The 23,857-nt window shown below is 39.0% G+C and overlaps 1 protein-coding gene and 1 long non-coding RNA gene across 3 annotated transcripts in view; one reads left to right on the top strand and one right to left on the bottom strand.

Annotated features, from left to right (window-relative positions):
- The window catches only part of GRXCR1 (glutaredoxin and cysteine rich domain containing 1), a 40,959-nt gene that overhangs the window by 16,344 nt on the left and 758 nt on the right, over positions 1 to 23,857 (bottom strand). The window lies entirely within an intron of this gene.
- On the top strand, positions 224 to 23,594 carry LOC115347328. 2 transcript variants are annotated; one of them, XR_003925456.1, is made up of 3 exons: positions 224 to 293; positions 1,047 to 1,126; positions 22,431 to 23,594. It is a non-coding gene; the product is annotated as an uncharacterized LOC115347328 (long non-coding RNA). The 2 variants fall into 2 exon arrangements; XR_003925455.1 differs by having other exon boundaries at positions 278 to 357.

The raw sequence follows: 23,857 nt of genomic DNA, 5'->3' as shown, positions 1-23,857 counted from the left end.
CCAACCTTTATCACGTATGAGATTTTTAAAGGTTTTCACTATGTTCAGATATAACATTCAACTAATGTTATTCATGCCGTAGTGAATTGCTTCTGTGACCTAAATCAATGGCTGATATGCCCTTCTCTGTCTCAGAATATCATCTTTCAACATCTCAGAGTGTTCTCCTGAAATACGCACCCCTCGGCTCTGTAATTAGATACTATCAGACTGGCAGAAGTATCTGCTGTCCACTAAGTCAGCTGAGGCAGGAATCTAGAGCACATTACAAACCCTGCACCAGAGATGCGTCAGTGAGTAAATGCAGCATTCATGATCTAAAGAAAATGTTGAGCAAGAGAAAATGAATATATATATGTATGCATATATGTGAATATGTATATATTTTTGTGTATGCTTGCACATCTAGAAGTTTTGAATTAAGCTGCTCACTTCATAATTGGTATTGCATAGCTTATAGCTTGAATTAGTATCAATAACTGAGTGGCAAGGAGAATTATGGTCTAACACTAATTTTCTGATCACAATCTGTTTTGGACTTTTTGTTTTTATTTTCTGCTCAGAAACAGAAGGGAAGAAAACAGCTACGACTTTCTTGTTGAAGAAGTGCTGCAGAAAAAAAAATCAATTTAAACATTTCATTTCTGCAAGATTGAAAAGCTTTTACTAGCTTTTGAATTTTAAAAGGCTTTCAAAATGTATACTAAAACTAATTAATACTTTCTGAAAGATTATTTTAAAGTAAAAAGCTATCACCAAAATGTTTCAATTTTTTTCTACATGACGCTTCATCAGAACATACATGTTTTCCAAAATGTATAGCATTTAATGAAAAGCATACTTTTCATCATGTCACTGTTTAGATGAAAATGTGCAACATTCTTTGAATGAGATGGCTGGAGATTGAAGGTCTGTGTTCTAGTGAAAACTACAATATTTGCCATCACGACAGCATAGTACAATGCTAATGGAGTTGTGAACCAGTCCCTTCTGACTGTCATTGTTGGTTGCCTGGTTCAAATTAATGATTTAATGGTATTTTTCAGGAAGAATTGATTCACTGGCCAGAAGACCTCTTCCAACAAACAGACCCCATCGACCAAAGTAAACTGTTTTTCTTTGGCAGGTAAGATCTATTTACACACACAGGAAGAATTGCAAGCGGATCCCGGCTGCGGTGTGCACTCTTGGTACGAAATTACATTCCCCTCCACTTCATTGCAGTTCCATGGGCTCTCACACAGCAAAGCACAGTACATACTTAAATTTAAATTTAAGCACTCTCTTAAGTGTTTTATTACATTAAGGCTGTAGTCCTGTTTGCACTGCCTTCAAGGACCTGGCACTATATCAATATTTGGGCAAATTCAGAACTTGAACTTTATTAAATTCAGAAAACTGTGCATTTTAGTAAAGCTCAGTAGAATAGAGACTAAATTTCTGCAACCGTGCAAGTCATATACTCAAGTCAAAGTATGTACTGACCTTCTCTTAAATACATCACTTCAAAAATGCTACAGTTTTTCTTATCCAGTTTTGATAATTACAGGGACTATAACTGTAGGATTTGGAGTACGTGACCCTGTGGGACAGTGGAATGATATCACCAGTTATCATCCTCATAACCACCAGCAAGCTGGGAAGGACTATCAATACCAATTTACAAGTGAGGGCATCAAGAGCTGCACTCCTAAACAAGGTAGCCAGAGAGTCTGGGACAGTCCCAAACACAGATACGAGCTTTGCTTTCCCCAAGAAAGTGGTCAGGTCACTGCTTTTCTCAGCTTTTAAAATAGCACAAATACTTGTGTGTCTTTTGTCTGCCTGTATTCTGGCACTCGCCTCCCCCCCAAACAGCAACCCTAGGAATATATCCATTTCCACAAGCTGTATAGAAGCACAGGCTCCTCTGCCTGATTGAGTGTCCCAACACAGGGCATGAAACACCTCATTTTGTCCTGCTTCAGTTTCATAGGGCTAGATAACTCTGAGGAGCTGGTCACAGTTATAGAGAAGGGCTGTGATCCAGCAAGAACCTTAATTCTTTGATCTTCTAACTCCTGGGCAACTGTTGTCTCTCTCATCTACACACCCACCACATACTGCTGATTGTAAAATAGCACGGTTTTACCTCCTTAAGGTTGGCATCCTCAAAATTGTTCATCACTGCAGTGTGATATAGATATAGGATGTCATTATATCTAAAACATTGGTATAATATATTTATATATGTCTCTAATTCATTTGTACTTTTCAGGCTGTATATCAGTTTGGGGAATGTCAGATGAAAATAACAAAAGTAAAAATAATATTGCATGTGACATTTATACTGTTCCTTTCATCCTAAAATCACTTGACTGAATACTAAAAAAAACAAAGGAGGGTTTTCCATCCTCTGACACCATGTATATGTGTGTTGTTGCCCATTCTGTTCTTCAAATAATACAATATAACATCATACCTTTTTTTCTGCCACTGCAGGCTTTCCCACATATCTTCCGGCACAGGCCGCTCTTCAGGGGATGTCAAAGTGTGTTCATTTCAAAGCAGAAAAAATACTTGCAACACCACAGCAAAGGAGTACAGGGCATGACCCTGCCTCTCCCTGCTCTTTGTAATGCTTCAGGTATCGGCAGGTTCAGAAGGTACAAAGACTACAACTGAGCTCACCTCCCAGTGTCCTTATTACAGTTCATCCAGCATGCACCCGTACAAGCAGGCTACAGCCTGCTCTCAGGTGACCCGAGCTCAGATAAGAGAACAGGTTATCTCCCTAGGGTTCGTGGTCTCTGCTAGACCCTGATGCCTCTGCTTCTGTAGGCTTTCTAAAGTCAAACTGCCTGCTACAGGTGTGGCACTGACGCTGGGGAAAAAGCGGCTCCTGTTCAAGAAGGCACAGCGATGCTGTGGAAGTCAGCCAGAGCAAAATTTATTACAGTGTTCAAATTAGTTGAAAGAAGATCCTTATCGTCCATGCCTAATTGGCTTGTATTTATCAAGCATTGGAAGGTCTATCAGTATTTTATTAGTTTATTTATGCCATTCTGCATATGATAGGAATTGGATTTTATTTATCAGGCGCCGGAAGGTCTATCAGTATTTTATCAGTTTGTTTATGCCATTCTGCATATGATAGGAATAAATGAAACCTTTGAAAATCAGAAGCAAAAGATAATCCTGTGAGTAATTCTAACCTGGTCTGCAATTCTCCCAGGAAGAAAGAAGACTGTGATATAATGCTTGTTTCTCTCTCTTGCTTGCTCACTCTTTATTTCTCTCTCTTCATATTTACTGATTTGACATCGCCAAGAAATTCTTTGCAGAGAAAAGAAGTGAGAGAGTCTCTGGGAAGACCCTTGCAAATGTTACATGGGTTTGTAAGAAAGGAGAAGGATTTCTTTGTTGCACAAGGAAACTGCCCATGAAGACTGACAGAGAAGAAGGAAGAGATACTGAAAATAGTTTTGTCCTCAGCAGTTTACATGAGGCACTAGAAGCTGTTTGAAAAAGGAGTGTCCAACAATCCCCTTTCACATCTTGCAGTTCTTTGAACTATTCCTGTATTCAGCAGAAGAGGCCTGAAGCCAGACAAGTTGTACCTAGACTGTCCTGTAACATCAATGAAGCTACTTGTGGTAGGCTGGCATATGGGTATAGGTTAAGACAGGTAATAGCAGAGCTGTTTACACTAGTTGAGTGTTTCTGTCTTCTATATCTTACAGTCCTTATCAAATTAGTAGATCTCATCTTTCTTTTTCTTTCCAAAGGAAATATAGTGACTTAAAAGGAATGGTAGGGTATTTTTGATCCCTGAAGTATCTTATGCTGCATAGCCAGCACAGTAATGTATTTTACAGCTGATAAAATGTAAGCATTTAGAGGATCAAACCACATCTCACCAAAGTATTATCTCTCATATCCCCTTTTTTGAAGCAGCAAATTGTATCTATTCATGGACAATAACAGAAGAAATTCTTACAGCAAGTAGTAATAATGGCCAAAATATTGTCCTGGAAACAACAGATATCGCAAAATTGCCAAAATGTGGTTTCCCTTTTTCAATTTCCATGCAAAGCCTTCAAACATAATCCTGGTGCGTTGTGAAAAACCTTCAAATGATACACTCTTCATCAGATACTGTTTATGTATGTATTAATGTAACTGCCTAAAATGTTGCTTATAAGTGAGATATAATTACAGTGTTAATTGACAAAATGCTGTTACACTGTCCTTAAAATGCAGTTGAAAAATCTTTCTCAGATAATCCAGTGATGGTAGAAGGAAACAAATGATGGATATTTCTTACTTAATTGACTTTATTTCATTTTTTTTCATTATTTAAAAACCCTTCATTGTTGCAGCGATCTCTGTGATTCAATTTGCTAGCACCCTCCTCCGCTCTCATCAGCCTTATAAAGACACCAAGAAAAGTACAATGTTAGGAAGCACAAAGCAAATAGCGATAAAATATTAGACCCAGACAAATGGACCCACAGGTAATCTTTTTACAGTTGGCCTCTATAAACTTTGGACTACCAATAACTTTGAAACTTCCACTACCAGTATAAAGAAAATCTTTATGACTTCGTCTGTATCAGAAAAATCTGACACATAATTTAGGACAGTGCAATTTTCTTAACAGCACTAGCCAGAGATACTGATTTTAGAAAATTTTCATCAACCAGCGCAATCACCATGCAAAAATAATGTGCAATTATTTTTTAGGACAGACAGATTCAGTTCTTTGCCATTTACAGCAGGAAACTGTCAGTGCAATTTTAAGGCAGCAGTCAGGAAATATCTAAACCAAGTTTCAGCAAGGCATATGATAACTTTCCTCATCATTGGCAAAGAGTGCTGTGGGATCTTACACCAAAATAGATAGCTGAAACCTGATATACTATCTTTCAGCCTTATTATGATCTCACCTACAAAATAGGACTCTGGAGCCAGATATTTCCTGGATTAAGTAACACTTAAAATCAGGATTTGGGTGTTGTCCCATTGCTTTAGTTTCTTTGAGTATATCAATCATTATAAGGCATGGAAAGCATTACTCTAGGATGATTATTTTTATAACAATTAGTTTGACTAATGATACAGATACATTTGGAGGTTTTTAGCCAGCTCAAACAGATAACCAAGATTCGGCACTGTAAAAGTAAACATGATGGAGGAAATGCTCTGCCATTCACAAGCCATTCACTATAGAAAGTGAATGAAACTGCAATATTTCCTAGAATACACTATGTAAAGGGAAAATATTTGTCACTAAGAAGGTTGACTGGAAGTAAATTTCACTGAGTGATTTCCTAGCTCTTAGACCACAAACAGTTGAGCACACATCAGTGTCGATTCACCTTGTTAAAGTTCCGTGGGAGTTTCTCAGTGTTTTACCAAATACAGTGTTTGCTTGTCAGGTGAGCAAAGTGGCCTCAAACCACATGGGAAGTATACTTGCTTTTTCTGATATTGATCTTCATCTTCACTGAGAGCTTGATTGCTTCTCAGCCTTCAGTGGCAGGGCCTCGGCACAATCCAGCCTTGTTCTTCCATCTGTTAGTTTGATAACTGTTAATGTCAGCTCTGAAATGAACTGATTGGTAAAGGGGAGAGTAAAGAAAGTTTAAAATTGCTCTGATGCTGCTCATCAAACAGCCTGTTCATCTATTACCTTCCTCTTCCCTCATCAATTCATTTCAGAGTAACAAGACTTCCAATACAAGAGGAAAGGTGCTGGGATTACTTTACTTACACAATATTTTCAAAATGGCTCTTTTGAGACAATGAACAACACTAATCTATAAGACTTTCTTTCCAGCAAAACAAACTCAGTTTTTCAGTGGGGAAATGCTGCTGTTTCTGATAGGTAGTTTTCACTTTTCATAGCTGTTTTACAGTATATTTAATACGAACAAGCTTAATAGCTACCTTAACCTATACAGAACACATCATGCAAACCAGCCAGCACCTGTCCTAACAATGAATTTTCTTTGGCAATGGGTTATTCCATATTTCTCCTCTGTGCCTACTGTGTGTCAAAAGACTGATTGTAGTGTGCTGTAACCTGGCATCCAACCAGGGAAATAATTGTTTTCTACAGGTGCAGTGTTAGTAGGAGACTTGTAAGCTAGTTTTACTAATGTTTGATTATCTGCTATGTTTGATAAATGGCTTTCAGCTGAACAATCTGAGTGGCGATATAAACAATTTCTCTTTGTTTGATGTAATTGCTGGATCAGGAAATTGAAACCTATACTGCTGCAAAATTGTGTTACAGGAGATATAAGCTCTCTGATTTGCTGCTTGGCTCTGCATAAAAAAAAAGCTAATTAGAAATGCTTATTAAATTTTAATACCACTTCTTAAGAAGTAAGCTGTGCCAGTCAGATACAGATGAGGAGCTAAATTCAGGAAAATTCAATGGTAAAAACTGCAAAAAATTTGCAAAACTTCAAATTCCCTTGTGGTCAGGACTGAAGTTCTGGTGGAAAATTATGCTACAGTTTGTTCTTCTGGCTAAAACAAAGTTAGGAAGAAAATTCACAATAGATGTGGCTAAAATATAGGTATTTTTAAGTTGTAATCAAAAGAATGAACAAAAGGATTATTCTTAATGTTGGTCACCAAGGTGTTGTTGCAGTACACTGTAAAAAACAACCCATGTCCTCCCATACATCTGGCTTTGCCAAACCTTCTGAATTCAAGCTATAATTGAAAACTCACATTTCAGTAGTGCTTTTTTCTTTCTTTTTACTTCAGAGAACTGACCAGATTGCAGACTAAGCTTCCCTTCCCTTCCAGCAAGCCTGATTGCTCTTCATCTCTCTTCCAGGTCAAAGTCATCTCTCAGGACTTTAACACCCAGTTCTCCCCAGGCCCCCAGGAGAGATTTGTACTTCCTCCAACACCGTCAGCATGCGGAAGCCTTTCTTCTCCTGCCTCTCTCTTTCTGCTTTATTCTCTCAAGACAGAGTACTTCACTGCCACACTTGACATTTCTGGCAGCTATTGAGGGACTGATTTAAGTGCAGCCCATATCTTTTCATAAGAATTACGTACGGTCAAAATTACAAGCCTATGCTGCAGGCAGGCTGCAAGAATGGCTGGGAACTGGAGATTTCCATAGTACCAGCTCAGAAGTAGCCAGTGCCTCCTTGTTACGTTTCAGTAGGGCTGAACATATAATGAATCAGCCAAAATGGGACAGAAGCCCACCAGAGAGGACTCACACCACTAAGCAGATAGACGTCCCCAAATCAAACCTAGGAGCATCTGCGGTGAACACAGTTTCCAGGTGTCTGGACATGTCTTACTCAATGAAAGTGTCACATATATCTTATCCTTTCACATGAAGATCATCACCATGCATTGCCATGGAGCACGTATAATGCCACCGTTTCAGATGAATTCTGCCTTTCTGGTGCAAACTAGTGTCACAAGCTAAGCCAGGAAAAGACTGAGCCAAAACCTTCAAAGCTTTGCATTGGTTGCAGTTTGTACCTGAAATGTGATTAATTCAAAGCATCGCTCCCCTCTCTCGTAGGCTTGTTGAGGAATTCTGTGAATCCAAGTGAACATATTTACCTAATCATCTTAACAAAAACTGAAAACACAGGGTACTTAAAAACATTGCAGAGCATCTCCACAGACATCACACCAGCTTTTCAGGCTCCCAAACAACATTCCAAACTCTGACAATCACAACTCTTCCATTTCCCTCCAAGATGTGTCTGTGAATCCAGATAGCAGGAAGCTTTCTCAGGCATCCTATGGATAAATTCAGTTTTTCTTCACAAGTATTTGATTTATCTCCTGAATTCTGTCTACAATATCAATGTCTCTCTTCTATTCCTCTCTAGCCTATCCCATATACTCACAGTCACAGACCTTGCATAACTACCACCTGAGATTTTCTTCAAACTAATTACTTTATCTCAGTATCTACAACCCGGCCAGTCTCGTTTGCCATGATCTTGGTTTCCATTAGTTCTTCTGGCTCTTGGTTAGTCTCATCTTTTCAAATACCTCTACAGAATAACTTGACAAGGATGCTACATAATTTCATCAGAGAGGTTTCTCCAAAGACTCTTCAGTTACCTTTATCATCCAGAGAAGAGAAGGACCTTTGCTTCACCCACCAATAACCTCTTCTGTTTTACCCATTTACTCCGAGTATCTAATCATAGTTTTCTGTCTCACCTCCTGCACTGCTTGATGTAAGTTGAATTCCTTTAAAAATCATCAGATTTACTAAGTATTTACTAAAGTAATGAGGTATTTTACTATGTGTAAATAATTTGCACTAAAATTCACACCCAGTCCTCAGAAAACATGGCAGCTATAAAGCATAGTGGCATATCAGTGGTCAAACTGAAACTTCCCACTTCTGCAAGAAGAATATTATTTCTGGCAGATATGGCTTGTGTTGTGACAGGTCTGAATACAGTTGTGATGTCTACAGAAACGTACATTATGTTGTTGCATGAATTGTGCGACCATTTGGAGGTCTTTTAATTCAGGTCTAAATTTTGGCCTGAACTTTCATTGCATATTAGACTTATTTTGGCTCCAGCTTGTCTGATCTATGCAAAACTAAGGGGACATAGCTTTTAAGTTATCCCAGTGAGGGTTTATGATTGTGTTACATCAATGAGAAAAAAAAGGAAAAGAGCTGAATTTCTACTTTGGCTGTTCGCAGTTGTTTACCTGGAGACAGTTTTCTAAGACTCTGCTCACAGAACAGCAGCATAACAGTTTATGCAATGTGACTTTGACATGAGAAAGATACAGGCATTTTAAAATGTTTGGAAAATTAGGAACTCAAACAAAATGTGAAAATAAAAATGGTATATTCACAGTTTATCACAAATTGGAAGGTCACTGTTACATCTCCAAAGTACCTTGCAAACAGAAACTAATTAATGTAAGAGAAAAAAAAAAAAGTCTACTACATGTCACCTAAAGAAATGCTGCCATCAGTAAATTAAAAATGTATGGCTTGAGCTGCATAGCATCTGCCTGCCTAAAGCTACATCTGTAAACAGTGTGGAAGACCAGAGAAGTGAAACAATGGACCACAGATGGGTCATGAAAAGAATGTTAATATTAATTATATAATTCTAATCAATGTGCAAGCCTGGAAATCTGAGAATAAATCTATTCTCAGAAGAAGATTTGTCCTAGATTACATCATTTAATTTCCTATTGCTTAACAGTTATGAGTTACTACTTGGTGATAACAGTTATATGTAGGAACATGAAAAATAATTATTATTCAACACTTGATCAGTGTTTATTTCACTTCTATTTCTTTATCGCTAGCAACTGGGAGAAATAGACTGTAAAATGAGAATCGAATTTCAATATAATTGAACTTTTTCTCAAGTTTAAAAAACTTTCAATTTTTACATTCATTTTTTCTGGGCTTTTCTGTTTTCTGGTTCTACTCAAAACAAGAAGAAGGACTGGAAATAAAGGAAGAGAGCATGTAGGTCCACTTGAAAGAGTTCTGACTAGCACTTCGTGTTTGGTCACTTGCCCAAAAAGAACTTTTAAATATATCAACTTGCCTATATTTGGTTGTATGTATGAAATACTTGAATAAATGACAAGTTATTTTCTTGTGTAGTTATTTTTCTTACTGTCAGTTCACATTTTAAGTTACTTTGGGGCTTGCTTTTTAATAATATGAGTAGGATTTTTCAAATATGCTTTATTGTCTTGTCAAGGAATGTTTTGTCTTGCTACTTACTCACACTTTGGTCGTAATTCTACCATTTACTTATGTACCATTTCCCATGATGTGACCCTGAATTATTAAAAAAAAATCCACAGTACATTTGTCTTAAACAGCACCCTTAGTTGTGGGGCCCAAATCCTATTTTCTCTTGTCATAAGCAGCTTTTTCTTTTACTTGTTATTTATCACACTGTTCAAGATGTTTGAATCTTTAGTTGCCTGTCCAGGGAGGATCACTGGGCAGCTCATGTCCTATTCAAGAATATTCTGTAAGTACAGATGGCTTTAGCCAGAAGTGAACTAGAGAAGGACTTGCTGAGGGTGGGCAGATAAACATGAAGGTGTTTGATATCTCAGATCATGTGGAAAAGTTAGCAAACAGCATGGGTCTGAGTGAGTCCTGGTTTGAGCATGCTGGCCCCATCTGTCTGTAATCACTGCTGCTTCGCTCAGTAGAACATTTCATACTGCAGAGAAGCAGACTTGTGTTGATCAGCAGCAAACGGCTGTCATGAAAATTACTATGTCTGGCCCATTTCTTTTTAACTTGGCACCAGCTTTGGAAAACTCTGTTTACTGTTCTCTGGCAGGCAGATGAAGTTTAAAAAAAAAGAAAGAAGGTTGCTATCCCTTCCCTCTTTCTCTTTTGACCTCTCTTTCACCAGTCCCTTACTCATCCTTTCTAAAATATTCCCTTTGTATCCTTCAACTTCTAGAAAGACTGATAGATGCTAATAATAACATGATAATAATACATACATACATACATACATGGATCTCAGTCATTTTACAGTTTACTCATGCAGTGATCCCCTTTATAGTTCACAAATGTCAATTACAATTTGATTAATTAAAAGGCATTAGTGGTCTATGAAAGTGAATTCTAGACTGTTGAGCTTCTTACAAATGTGATTCACCATATTTCTGACTGGAGAATAAAATGGTTAGCTGGTGAGATCCTGCTTGTGATAGTACATGGATCTTCCTTCTTTGCCAGGCTATGCTTTGTGTGGTGAATGGATCTGGTTTCCTAAGACTTACCTTCAATATACCAGAATATCATAGGAAACAGCACGATACTCCATGACTTCTTTCTTATTTGCACCAGTGCTGCAACTGGTGATTTTCCTAGTGTTAAAGACAATCAGCAAGTAAAAACTGGTATTCAGGAAAGCTCTTATCAGTTAGACTTAGCTCAGTTGAAAATTTACTGCATTTTCATTGGCAGATGTTTCAGCCTTTCATCATTGATTAATTACACCCTAGAGTCAGTCTGTCTTTCTTATACAACAAAATTACTTCTGCTCACTCAGAAAACAACTAAAGAAGGTGATAGCATAAATGAAATAAGGTGCCATTCTCAACTGCAATCAGTAGCAGAGAAAATTCAAAATTACGATCTTCACAATTTACCTTCCTAAGCAATAAAATCAGAGGAAAGAATTAAATGAAGTCTGGTTTTGATTTGGGATACACCCTGGAGTTTTCATGTTTGGCAGATAACAAGCTTTCTGTCAAAAGTTATTTTATCTTTTACTGTATTCCTGTGAATGGAAGCTGGAATGAGATCCTGAAACTCCCAAGGAGTGTTGAATAAAACTGGGAAACCATCAGCCTCCAGTATGTTTGGGTTTAATTTCCAGACATCTGGCAAATGATGTACTTTTTCTTTCCTGCCACTTGATGCAATTTAAAATCTACCTGAAAATGTTACTCATCTGGGCTGAGATAAAAACAGGCTATTCTGTAAAAAGTTGAAGTTGTCATTTGTACTGCACAGTTAAGGAAAAGGCCAACCATTTTTCAGGTGGACACAGAGCATTCTCTAGCATAGGTTCACAAAGCACTCTGCAACCGGTAATGAATTTTGCACAAGTCTTTGAATGAGGCAAAGAGCAAAGTTAAGCTATGCTTAGTGCAACAAAGTGCTGATGAGTGCTGATTCAGTCCTTACTCCTCAATTAGAGAGCACCTTATCACTCAATATACAGAAATGATAGAAAGGAATCTCTTGTAGTTATAGCACTACTTTGTTCTGTATTAGCACTGAGTGATGAAGGACCTTGTTTCCCTGCTATATTACTTAACATAATTGGAACTATGCTCTCAGCTATCTCATTACTTAATAATACCTAGAACTCTGGTACCTTCATCTTCAAACCCCGAGTAGTTAATTACCAGTTATACACTCAATCTCCATTTCTTTAAATTAAAGATCCATCTGCATTGCACACATACCGTGCTTCATTCCTTTTCTTACGCAATAGATTCCAAAACCAAAGGCAGAGAGCTTGAGATTTTTATGCAGACACAGAGGATGCAACTCCTAGACAGCATACATAAACCAGCTCTGCCCTACAATAGCCTATACTGTGCCTGTTAGCCTTGATGTACAAAAGGGGACAGATGACTCATCCACCATTTCTGTGTGAGCAAAATAGCATACATCTCCATGGAGCAAAGTTATAGACTTTGTTGCTGAAAAAATCTAAGTTGTAAGCTTTTTTTGGATTTTTTAATGAAACAGGTAAAATGTCTGAAAATCAGAACGTAGCAGGTTGTATGATTTATACAAGTTCCTAAACCTGTTAGTCAAAATAGCTGCCAAGTTAGTTATTCCGTATATATTACATCTGTGGTTGGAGTAATTTTTTAGCAAGTGCAGTGTGAACAGCTTTAAGCTCTAGTCTGATTTGGGATTTGGTCCAGAGATGTGTATTTTTTAAAGAAAACAGAAATTGTTATTCTTATAATCAAACTTTTCATATAATAATGTTCTTATAATAGCGCTAGAATCAATATCATGTCATAGAGTTAAATGTGTTCTGGTCGAGGAATATGACTACAAATGCAGATACTGAGGTAATTAAATTGGCTATCTGCTTTTCTTTTGGAACAACATTTCAGTGGCTCCTTTGCATAGATATCATTTAATCCCCTGTAGCAAGAAAAATCAATAACAACATTTAGTCTAATATCATATCATGTCTTCAAACAATGCTGAAACTCCATACTGATTACCTTTCTGCCAGTTGTGTAACCTTCTGCCAAAATGAGAATTGAGACAGCGTGAAAGACAGGTCAGAGAGTTCACTAGACATCTCCCCTTTTTTGATAACTCTTGCCCTTATCTGTTGTGACTTCAAAAGAGAACTGCTGGAGCAGCTGAGAATAAAACTACCTGGCTGAAGGAACTACATGGTTCAAGGCTGCTCCCAGTCAGTGGCAGCTGAAAAAAAGATAGTATTAGTCACCTGTATCCAGCTGCAAATATTGGCCTGTAAAAGTGCCCTTCCACCCCAGTCTCTCGCATGAGGATCCACGAGAACATCATGCGCCAAGCAGACAGGTAGGTTTGCACAAGGCCTGACCACCCAGCAGATACAAAACCAATAGCTGCCATGGCAAAATTTTGCAGACAGATTTAAACGAACAGAATCTATTTCCTGAACAAGTCATTTAGAAACTGCTGCCTCTTTCAAATCTTCATGACATCGTAAATTTGGACTTGGAGGGACTGAGTAGGTGGTTCTGGTTTTGGATCATGGTGGGATTTGGAAGAACAACTGGACTTACCCACTGCACGTTTGGGAATCTAATTGAAAGCATCAGTCAACACCTGGAAAGGGAAGTTCTCAAGATGCAGAGTAAGACCTGCAATAGGTGGAAGGAACTCTAGCGATAATGCTTAAAGGTCTCATTTTTCACTGTGTCTTTCTCTTATGACATTCTTCACTTGAACAGCAATGAAGTGCTTCACAGTTGCCTGTGGGGCTAGGAGGGAGAGTCCTTTGCAGTTAGAGGTAGTAAACCAAGAGCAGGACATGAGCAGCTGGGCAAGGAAAGATCACATTTTCTTTAAAAAGATGTAACTTCAATTGCAGGTTTAGAAACTGAGTGCTTTCTGTCTTACAGCAGTTGCACGGGGAAATAGATTTTTCTTAAATAATACTGTATGACTGCTGTCAATTCTTAATATTTTTAAGACTTGATAGATAATTAGCAATCAGTAGTATTCCAAACAAGGCTACTGGGAGTCAATCCCAAAGAAAAATTTCTTTGCCTTTGCACCAGCATTGGCTGATTTGTCAATGCAGAACATAACAGCACAAGTCATTATAAACGTGTGCAAATATTGGCTAGTAAGTTTTTCCATACTTCTTTGTGAGAAGTGCAGAAAGAACTTGTCTGTGTGTGGTATTTCTGTGGTATGGAAGACATACTCCTCTGACATTATTGATGGATGATGTCTTTAGATACAGTTCCAAAGCAAAATTGTACTAAGGTTGTTAAAATGCTTTCCACAGTTCATACTAGCAATGAGTGATGGTTTTTCTGTCTTCTTTCTTGCCATGTGTGAAATGAGTCTCTACCTCACTGACTCCAGCTGCTCGCCTGTGACCATTTTTGTTGCTTTGTATGATGGAGGCTGTAAAGAGTTGTGCTGTGACAGCCTCTCCACAACATAACTACTCTGTCAAGCAAAACCACAAGATCACCTGTTTGGATGGGGAGCTGTATTTTTTCAGCTCCTTTTCAAAATCAACAGGCTGGGGATGCTATCCTAATTACTATTTATCTTACAAGTTTTGGAAAAATTCAATGAGATTTGAGTTTCATGTTTTGTATGTACTACCTAGTACGGGATGTTGCAGCAATGAGGGAGGTTTTAATGCATTAAAGTCTCACCCTTTTCTCTCTGGCTGCAAATTCCACTCTGAAGCATGTTTTATTGCACTTAAGCTACAAACTTATGATGCTGCCAAACGTTGCAGTCACAGGTTAAAGATCCAGCCCCAAAAAGCAGTATCTCTTTGACATTTCTTTCTTTTAAGCTGTTAATCACGTACCTTGAGTTGGTGTAGTGTGTAATAAACTGCCAACACTAGTAGACAAATGTCAGAGCAGGCTGCTGACAGACCAGAGCAAAATAGCAAGCATTATCTGCAAATAAAGCATGACTTTATTTCTTCTTTCTTAGGGAAGGAAATAGTCCTCAATGACACCCACAGGCCAATTAAATTGGCATCAGGTGACTCCTGAAATGTGGTTTTGGTCAGCTGCTAAAATACAGTTTTCCTGGGTCATTGTAACACACTACCTGTATGGCATTTATATTTGTCTAGCTTGTGTAAGCTTACTAGTGTAAGTATTTGCAAATCCTAGTTCAGAACTGAAACAGTTCTGAGATCTGTAAACTAAATGGAATTGTAATGTAATTAAGTTGTTAGAAAGTATTTTTGCTAATAATGCCTTCTATGGCATGAAATCAAAAGCATTAGTACATGCCTGGAGAATCATACCACTAAGGTAAAGATAATTCTTCACTTTTTTGATCTTTTTTTTAAGAAAGGGGCTCTGTTTTAACCTCATTATTGCCATATTTTTGCAATTGCACAACTGCCTAGCTGTGCAATCTGGTGACAAATTGGCCCAGTGTAGCCAAATATTTGCTTCCATGTTTGTAAATTTAACTAAAACATACCTCACCTAAGACACTCAGGTGCAATGAGGACCCTTAAATATTCAGTTGCAGAGTAATTTATTTGTACACAAAATTGGGGGTCAATGACCAAGAGTGATGCTAGTAATTAAGCATATAGGATGGTTCATATTTGTAGGCAATTAATTTCAGCTATATGTGTTCCACAAAATTTGTGTTTGCTTTATCAAAGGCATGCAGATATTCAGAGGCAAGAGGACCCAGCAAATGAGCTAGCAGGCAGTCTGTTGTACCATGTCAAAGAAAAGGGAATAGCCCCAACTTTTCTTGATAGTCTTAGTATTAAGAATACTTCAAAAGACATTTTCTCCTAATTGTCCTGCTAAGTTACTGAGTTAAGCTCCACAGCTAGAAAAAGTAAAGAGTTATTGCTACTAATTAATGATTAAGACTAATCAGTTCATCTTTTTCATCTCTGTTGTAAGAGGCCAATTCAGAAAAAAAAAAAAAATCATTTCCTACTGTTAGAATAAGTAGAAAAACTTTCTGCAGTAGCATCCTAAGATTTTTTTGGTAGGCTGTTTACGTACCATTACTCTTTTTCAAGTCAGTTTGAAGTAAGATGAAGCATTTGCGATGTTAATTCAAAGGCTGAGCATCTTATTGAGCAGTTCCACAAAGGAACATTATATGAGTCCCAGAGCAGCACATAGGCTCAGACCCAGAGTTCATTTAGTATTCCAGGTCATCTACCATACAGATGATTAAAAATAAGAGGATGTCAAGCATATATAGTATTTCCTCCTAATACTCTCATTTTATGACTATTTTCAGCTCAGAGAATTTCCTGAGGCCAATATGATTTAGGAATCCCAGTTAGTACAACCAGGAGGCATCTTTTTCCATTTGGCATTCACATTTATTGCCTGAGAACAAGTACACCGGTTGTTTCTTTCAAAAAGAAAGCAAATGTATCTTTAGATTTAAAGAGAGAGGATGAAACAAAGTGGCAGAATGTGGTTATTTGCAGTCTCTCATGTCTTGGCTACCTGGATTCAGTCTCCTCTCTACCTCTTGTCCCTAACAAGCAAATCACAGGCTACAAGCTTTTCCAGGATACCTGCATGCTAAAGCAATGCCATCACTATAATGCTTAAGAGTCAGAAAGAAAGAAATGGAAGTCAAGCATGATGCTGAAGCATAGTAGTATTTGGTATGGCAAGTTGAGAATCAGCAAGCCTGTGTTCCAATCCTGCTCCAGCAACTTATTCATGCTGTCTTGTGACTGTCTAATTCAAAGTACAACTCCCACCACTGCCTCCTGCAGACACGATTTGTAACAAAGCAGCATCTGCTTATGTACAGTTTGTGTAGGATCTGATCCAGTAGGCATGCTCAGAGGACACCTACTACATCAAGCCCTGCAGGTGAGACAGGCAAAGGAACACCTATTTTGTGGTTCCCATAGGACGTGAGTAGGAGGTAACTGTCATGGCCTGTCAATACTGAGATGCTGAGGCACATGGCCAAGGCAGATCATTAGTCAAATTTTCATTAATAAAAGGCTTTTGCTGCCTTTGAGACAAGGTGGCACCAAAGAGTGGTTTGGAGGGTCACAGTTTTGGAGCTCGATGTCCAAGTCCTTCTTCAGAAGCCTATGGGGTTTTTGAATCTATACCTGAAGTCTTGATTTACTCTAGTGCTACATATGCTGTACAGACACATTTACTGCAGTATTACCATAGCTTCTTTGCTATGCCCTTTGTCATGCAACGTATAAGGCCAGGGGATGAGGCTTATTAATAAACCACTCTGGGAAAGCAGCCACACAGCACAGACTTCACATAGGGAACAATTTAATTCTGTTCTCCCTCACAACCCAGGGCAGCAGCTCTGCTTCTCTCTACAGGCTGCACAATCTGCTTGGACCACAGGCACTTAGACCCTAGCTGGGGTAAACCTGAGACAACTCTATTCAGTACCAGTCAGTTGTTAGAAGTTGTTTTCTATCAACAGAAGAGAGAAGGTGCTAATGAAGTGCAAGATTATCTTTTCCTCACTGCTGCTTCCATCCTGCATCTACCAGAGTTTGGTTATACATGAGACTCCAGTGTGTTTCACAGACTCTTGCTAGGAAGCGTGTTAGTTCAGTCTCTGTCTCAGGGAAGGCTGGTGTACACAGATTCAAAACCATACCACTCATGCCACTAATGCCTGACCTCTACTGCAAAATGTGTAAAGGTTAGTTCTCAGCTCTCTTGCATTTTATGTAGTCATTACCTATGCTAAACAGATAAAAATATTGCAGGCAGTGGGGAAATATTAATTCAGTGTCATAACGATTTTCACTCACCTGCATGTAGGTGTGATTCCAGAAGCAGTCAAAGTACCTGCTTATTATATATTCTGAAGCATAAACACATGTAAACACAAACAGAAATGTTTATTGTCCCAGGACTTGCCTCTGCTTAACCCCGAACAGTGCACCTGAGTGTCTCACAAAGACTGTCCTCATTTATGGATCCTCTAGAAGGATCAAGACACATCAGAACAAGGATAATTTTAAGGCCATGTGGTGATCTGGAAGGTTGGACAGATGTCCAGTACATGCTGATCAGACTGCCTGCATAAAAGTCTAACAATTTTTTTTTTCTTCAATTATTGATTCAGTCTTGAAGAAGTGACAAATGTAAGCATGTTTTTGTTGCTAAGCTTCCCAATGCTGAGGGTATTGAAAAGTCAAGACATCCCTTACCTACATTTCTAAAAAATGAGACAGTAAAGTCTTTTTTAACTCAAAGATTGTACATCACTTTCAGATGTTTAGGTAGTTTAAAGTCTATTTACTGATCATTTCAAGTATATGTCAAATACGTATTTCAAGCCCAGTAGCAGCAAACCCTAAAATATCATGAACAGTCTAATAATAGACTTGTCTGAGCTCAGTGCTTTGCAGCTGATTTATACAAGAACATGAGAACAATAAATACCAATATCCTAAGTACTGATGAACCCCAGGCTCAAGTTAAAAGCTCACAGACCTGAACTTCTTCCTTTTTAAATCAGTGTGGCTATTCAGCCACCAGCTCTGGAAACTATCTGTTTTAACTGTGACTTAATCAGCTGAATCAGCTGAATCACTGTCCCATGCACTGTGGTCACAGATCAAAGCACTTAGGAAGGTAAAAAGGAAGTGGTGAAGGGACACTATGCCCGTTCCAGTGGTGATCCAGTTGTCCCTCTAACACTGAAGTTTCTGTAACAGACAGAAACCTACTTTTCATAATCACTTGATCCTCTGTGTCACTACAATTTTTCCTATTCTTCAGTGGATTTCAGTGTGATGCTGTTCAATAATTAGTTTTCCAGACTTGCTAACACTAGGAACATAAATGGGACCTTTATACCTGGAGAAGGTACCTACAGCTCACTGGGATTTATCTTCATCCATTTAAGTGGCATTACTACAGCAAATGCCATGGCTTTAGGTTATCAGCAGGTTTCCCTAACATTGCTACTATTAAGTACAAGCAATCCAGCATGTCTTTTCGTTTTGCATGGTATGCCCATTTGGGAGTCACGGGGCAGTGTGTATGGATAAGAATATGAAGTGAAGTTCAGGAAACTTTTTACAATCTTAGTCCAGTCCTAGCAGTGGTCTTTGGGTTCAAAGAGTCCAATGATGCTGGAGCGTCAGCACTGATCATCTGCCAAAGAAGTGAGGAGGAAAACATCATGACTTCTCCCGTGAAAGTGCAGAGCTCTCTCTATCTTCTCCACAGAGTTTTGGGGATTGTAGTGATACATTTTCCAGGGGCTGGAGTGGTATACAACATGCCACCCCCCCTAAAACTTTTGCTTGTACTATTGCACCAGAAACTTTCCTTAACAGCCTTCTTTGGAAGACAGTTGTTTTTGCTGCTGTCTTTCATTTTCTCTTATCTTCTCTATGGTATTAGCTAGCCCTACTGGTTTGTAAGCTGTGCATGTCCTGCTGTGTATTCACTTTTCCAGGTCACCTACAAGTAAAGAAAGATGAAAGTGAACCTAACCACCCCAGAAGCTCTCCTTTTCTTAGCAAACTTCCACTTGATTCTTAACTATTTCCCACCTCTCTCTCTAAACATTAATAAGCTAATTCTTTACTGGGCTAAATATTGACTTGCACTTTGCAACCTTAAATGTTAGCTCTACCTGAGACACCGTGCTGGAAAATATCATGAAGACCAAGTACATTATGTCTGACTCTTCACCCGTATCCCCTCTGATGCAATGTTCACAAAGGCATTAATCAGGTTTGTTAACCAGGCCTGCCCTTTCATAAAAGGCGTCAGCAGGCCCTGCCTGAGAATGAGATCTGTAGCTAATTGTGCAGAAGGTGACCTTTCAGAGGAGGCTGGAAGGCCAGTGAAGTGTGTAAGTATGGAAATGGAGGAAAGGACCCATGATGAAACAGTGGAAATGAGGGGAGACCTGTGTAAAACCTTTGGCTGAGCTCTATTACGTTGCACGTTGGGATGGAAACCCGGCCTGGCATGAAACGATTGTTGCGCTAGTTCGTAATATACCAGACAACCCAAGGATTTTTGCTCTGTGTCACCTGGAAGCCATCATAGGGATGGCCTGGTCATAAAAATTGGTCATGAAGAGAATTATATTTATTTCAAAGTAACACGAACCATTTCGCTACTACTTTCTATGGGAAAATATAGGAAATATTCATACCCATTGTCATTTGAATAGTATTCTAAGTATTAGAAAACAAAAATTCTAGTAATGCACTGAAATAAGACCACAATTACTTTGGATATGCAGAGAAGGGGCTTATGCTTCCGGTGCAATTAGCAGGTCACGTCCCCAGCTCTGGAGCTGCCGACACCATCAGTTTTAGTGCTTCAGCAGGAGATAATTTCACTTATACTCAGTAGCGCATGTTTCTCACGAATAACACGTTCCGGCCCGTCCGACGGCTGTATGGCCAGCCCCGTGGAAGGCCACCCCTAGGCTCCCAGGTCAGGTGCGCGTGGAGGGCCGGGCGGACACGCGTGACCATCCCTGCCCTCCCGGCCTCCCGCCTTTCCCGCCAAGCAGGGGTTGGGGAGGCGTTGCCGTGGCAACGCCCTCACCCCCTCCCCTCCCCCCCCCAGGATGCGGTTGCTATGTCAACGCTCTCCTTGTGGCATCCACCCCTGGGAGGGGAAGGCTGGCAGGGTTGCCGTGGAAACCGTGCTCCCCTGAAGCATCGATAGGGCTGGTCTCTTCCCTGCCTTTCTGCCCCTAAAATGTCCCGCCGTGAAGCTGAGATAAGCGCCGGACGTGTCCTGCTCTGTCCCACCCCGTCCCCAGGGCCGTGCCGGCCCCAGATGGACACGGCCGCTCCCACCGGGCTGGCGGCAGCTTCGCCGGCCGTGCAGGCCCGACCTGACGGGAGACCTTTGACTGTCACAGCACTGGAGCGGCTCACGCCCGGGGACACAGACGGTCGTCGGGCAGACACGCGGGGGACTCGGTTTCTCTTCTCAAAGAGCAGTGGAAACGGGAAGTCACTGGTTGTGCTGGTGATGGAAGTGCTCGGTGCGTGGATGTGGGAAGATGTAGCAGGGGATGCACGTCTACTTGGGAGTAGATATACATTCTCGGGCCAGGCTTTTATCATATAACGACAACAACCAAAACCACCTTTTCATCTAGAAATACTTCCTGTATTACATCACTCTTTTAAAATTCCCCAAAAACTCCAGGTGGTGTGATTTTTTTTCAGATGAGTCTGTTGTGGGAAGGAACTGACTGAACCCATTCTGCAGAAAGGCTGTAGTTAGAAAATGCGGAAAAAAAATTCAAAACCCCAAATATTCCATAGAACATTAAAATACATAGGAGTGCTTTTAGCACAGGTATTTGAACAGAAAACATCAAAGGTCTTGACTGCATCATTTAACACAGCCCAGTTAATGAATCTCTGCTTATCCCTAGAATATCTGAGCAAAGTGATTTGTTTTAAAGGATCTCTCCTCTGTTACAGGGAGCATCTGGAGATTTGGGGTAAGAGCATAGTAGAGGAGTTTGCAGATGTAGCCTGAAGAATCAGAATGCTGACACTGCAGAAAATCTTTAAAAAAAAAAAGTAGTTTCAGGGTCACAGGACACTGACACATACTCAGTATTTGGCTTCTTGCATACACATTTTAGTTAATAAGTGATACATCAAATACTGAATAAGAAGTGTTTGCATTCAAGAATTTGTCAGTGCTCATGATTTAAGACTGTCAAGAGTTCATGTGCAGACTCTGAGATTACAAATACCTGCTTTGACACTGACTCTGAGAAATATACAATGAGGTCATCTGCTGCTGAATCATCAAAGGGGCAGAGAAGGGCTCTCCTCAGGGATAAGGGACTTTGTATACATTTTAACTATTGTTATACACCTGCTGTTGCTTATCTAAGAGAAACAAAACATGTAACTGCAGATGACCTCACATAATCATGGGGGGAACTTACAAAAATGGCCAGATCAAGAGATTTTGAGTTATATCTTCTAATAGAGATATATTTCTATCTTATCATATCTTTGAATGAAGAACTCTTGTTGTTCTCTATGTGGTATTACTGCACAATTCATTGTCTGGAACATACTTACATAAAACTAGAAATCATCCTCTAATCTCATCCTAAAGGACATTACTTCATTTGCAAATGGATGGATTTCAATCATATTTCACATTGGGATCAAGCAGTTCCAAATCAGTCTCAAAGTCAACCTTTGTGCTTTGCTCTCCTCTGTGTTCACCATGTGGCATACAAAATCAGCTCACAGTATGACATAAAAGATACGCAAGCCATCATTCCTCTTCACTAGTCTTCAAACTTTATCTCTGGGGAAATGGGAACTTGTTTGTGTAGAAACCTCAAATCATGGTGTTCTCTGTATTATTGAATATGTCTTTGATCCGGTAGATGCTTAAGGTAAGAATATACAGTTATTTCTGGAAATTAGTCATCTAGACCTGCTTAAGCAGAAGCTGCTCAGTTCCCCATATATTTTCCTCACCTCCTTTCAAAACCTGCCTATTCTTTTGGCCTTTACAATGCCCCTAGCAGAGAGTTCTTAAATTTAATTATGTGCTGTATGAAAAACTGTTTAGTTTGTTTTCTCCTGATAATTTAAATTTTCCACTTTCTTCTGCTGTAAAATATTGTCAATACAAGATCCTTATCACATTTTAAACCATTCATTATTTTACAGGTTTTAAATATGGACTTCTGTGGTAGACTTGGCTACATATTATTTTCTGAAGTTATCAGACGGATATGCCTCCTCTCAAGCATTACTTTCTTCCAGCAAAACACCTCATGGAAATAACGCTGGTCCTAGCTGTAACTCTGCTAGGAATAAAAGAAACTTCACTGCAATCAAAGTGCATTGATTTCAGTCCACGAACCTTTCCTGAAGAACTTCCAACCTAAAACTGGAGATAGAAACAGCAAGATGACAGGGACACTAATTAAGGTACATATGTCTTCAAATGGGTCCATTTATTTAGCCGACTCAAATTTCTTAGGTTGGTGTCACTGATGCAGTGGAAGAAAGCTTTTGGAAGGGAATGAGGCTAGTGAGGTGAAATGGTGTACTCCACGCAGTGAAACAACACTGAACAGTATTTGGAATCGAGGTTGGAGAAGAACCCAGACATGCCCCAGTTCACACTTCCTAATTCATATCTACTTAGAAAAAGCGAGTTTGTTACAAGTATATCAGAGTAGGGAACTCAAGGACAAACTCTTCAGTGAGTGGCTTGAAAGAAAGGAAGCAAGCTACTTGAGTGCTATGTAATGTAATGAACAAAAATGAACAGCTAATTCATCTTTGAAACATCCAACTTTCACAGAAACATCAGTATTGACAAAAAGATTGTTATAATTTAGGTACAACATAGGGGATATTTTCATATTCAGAAGCAAAAGAATGTTAATCTATAGCCATTTCTAAATGTATTATGAAATGACTTAGTTTCAAAGAACGAACTTTAAAAGGTTTCATTTCAATACACAACCACAGTTGTTACTAATATCAAATTCCCCATGCTTTAAGACTGCATAAATGCTTTTAAAACAATGCCCTGAAGATAATTTTAGGTTAATTTAAGTGACCATCATAATTATGGGTTACAACAACCTTTAGAAAGAGTTTGGTTGCATACTTGTTGCTATTCTGTTTGAATATTAATGATTTGAAGGCTTGAATAACATATATTGGTAAATTATATATATGCGATAAATTTTTTAGAACTTTTATCTTGATTTTTATGAGGACTGTGTTTCTCTGCCTTAGGCATCAGTGTGGCATATACTGTTTCAAATACAGATATTCTGTTCCTTCTACAAAATAAATGGAAAACAGACCTTAATAAAAGAGACCTCCGACTACGATTTCATTCCTCTGAAATTTTCATGTGGGAAAATCATCATGGCTGCCATCCTGCACCTAATTTGATCTACTTTGCAGATTAAACACAATGGAATTTGCAAGTATACATATTTACATGTAGGGGACAGCAGATAACATTGTAAACTCATTAGAACTAATATAATAGGAGTGGAAACATGACACGTCCGTGTCCAGTGGATCTGTATAGATCTCCAATAAAGCCCCAGTTAATTCCTCTGTTACAT

Source organism: Aquila chrysaetos, chromosome 1 (assembly GCF_900496995.4).
Source record: "Aquila chrysaetos chrysaetos chromosome 1, bAquChr1.4, whole genome shotgun sequence".
Lineage (NCBI taxonomy): Eukaryota > Metazoa > Chordata > Aves > Accipitriformes > Accipitridae > Aquila > Aquila chrysaetos.
The sequence above is the reverse complement of the archived record's forward strand: the minus strand, read 5'-3'. Positions and strand labels throughout refer to the sequence as shown.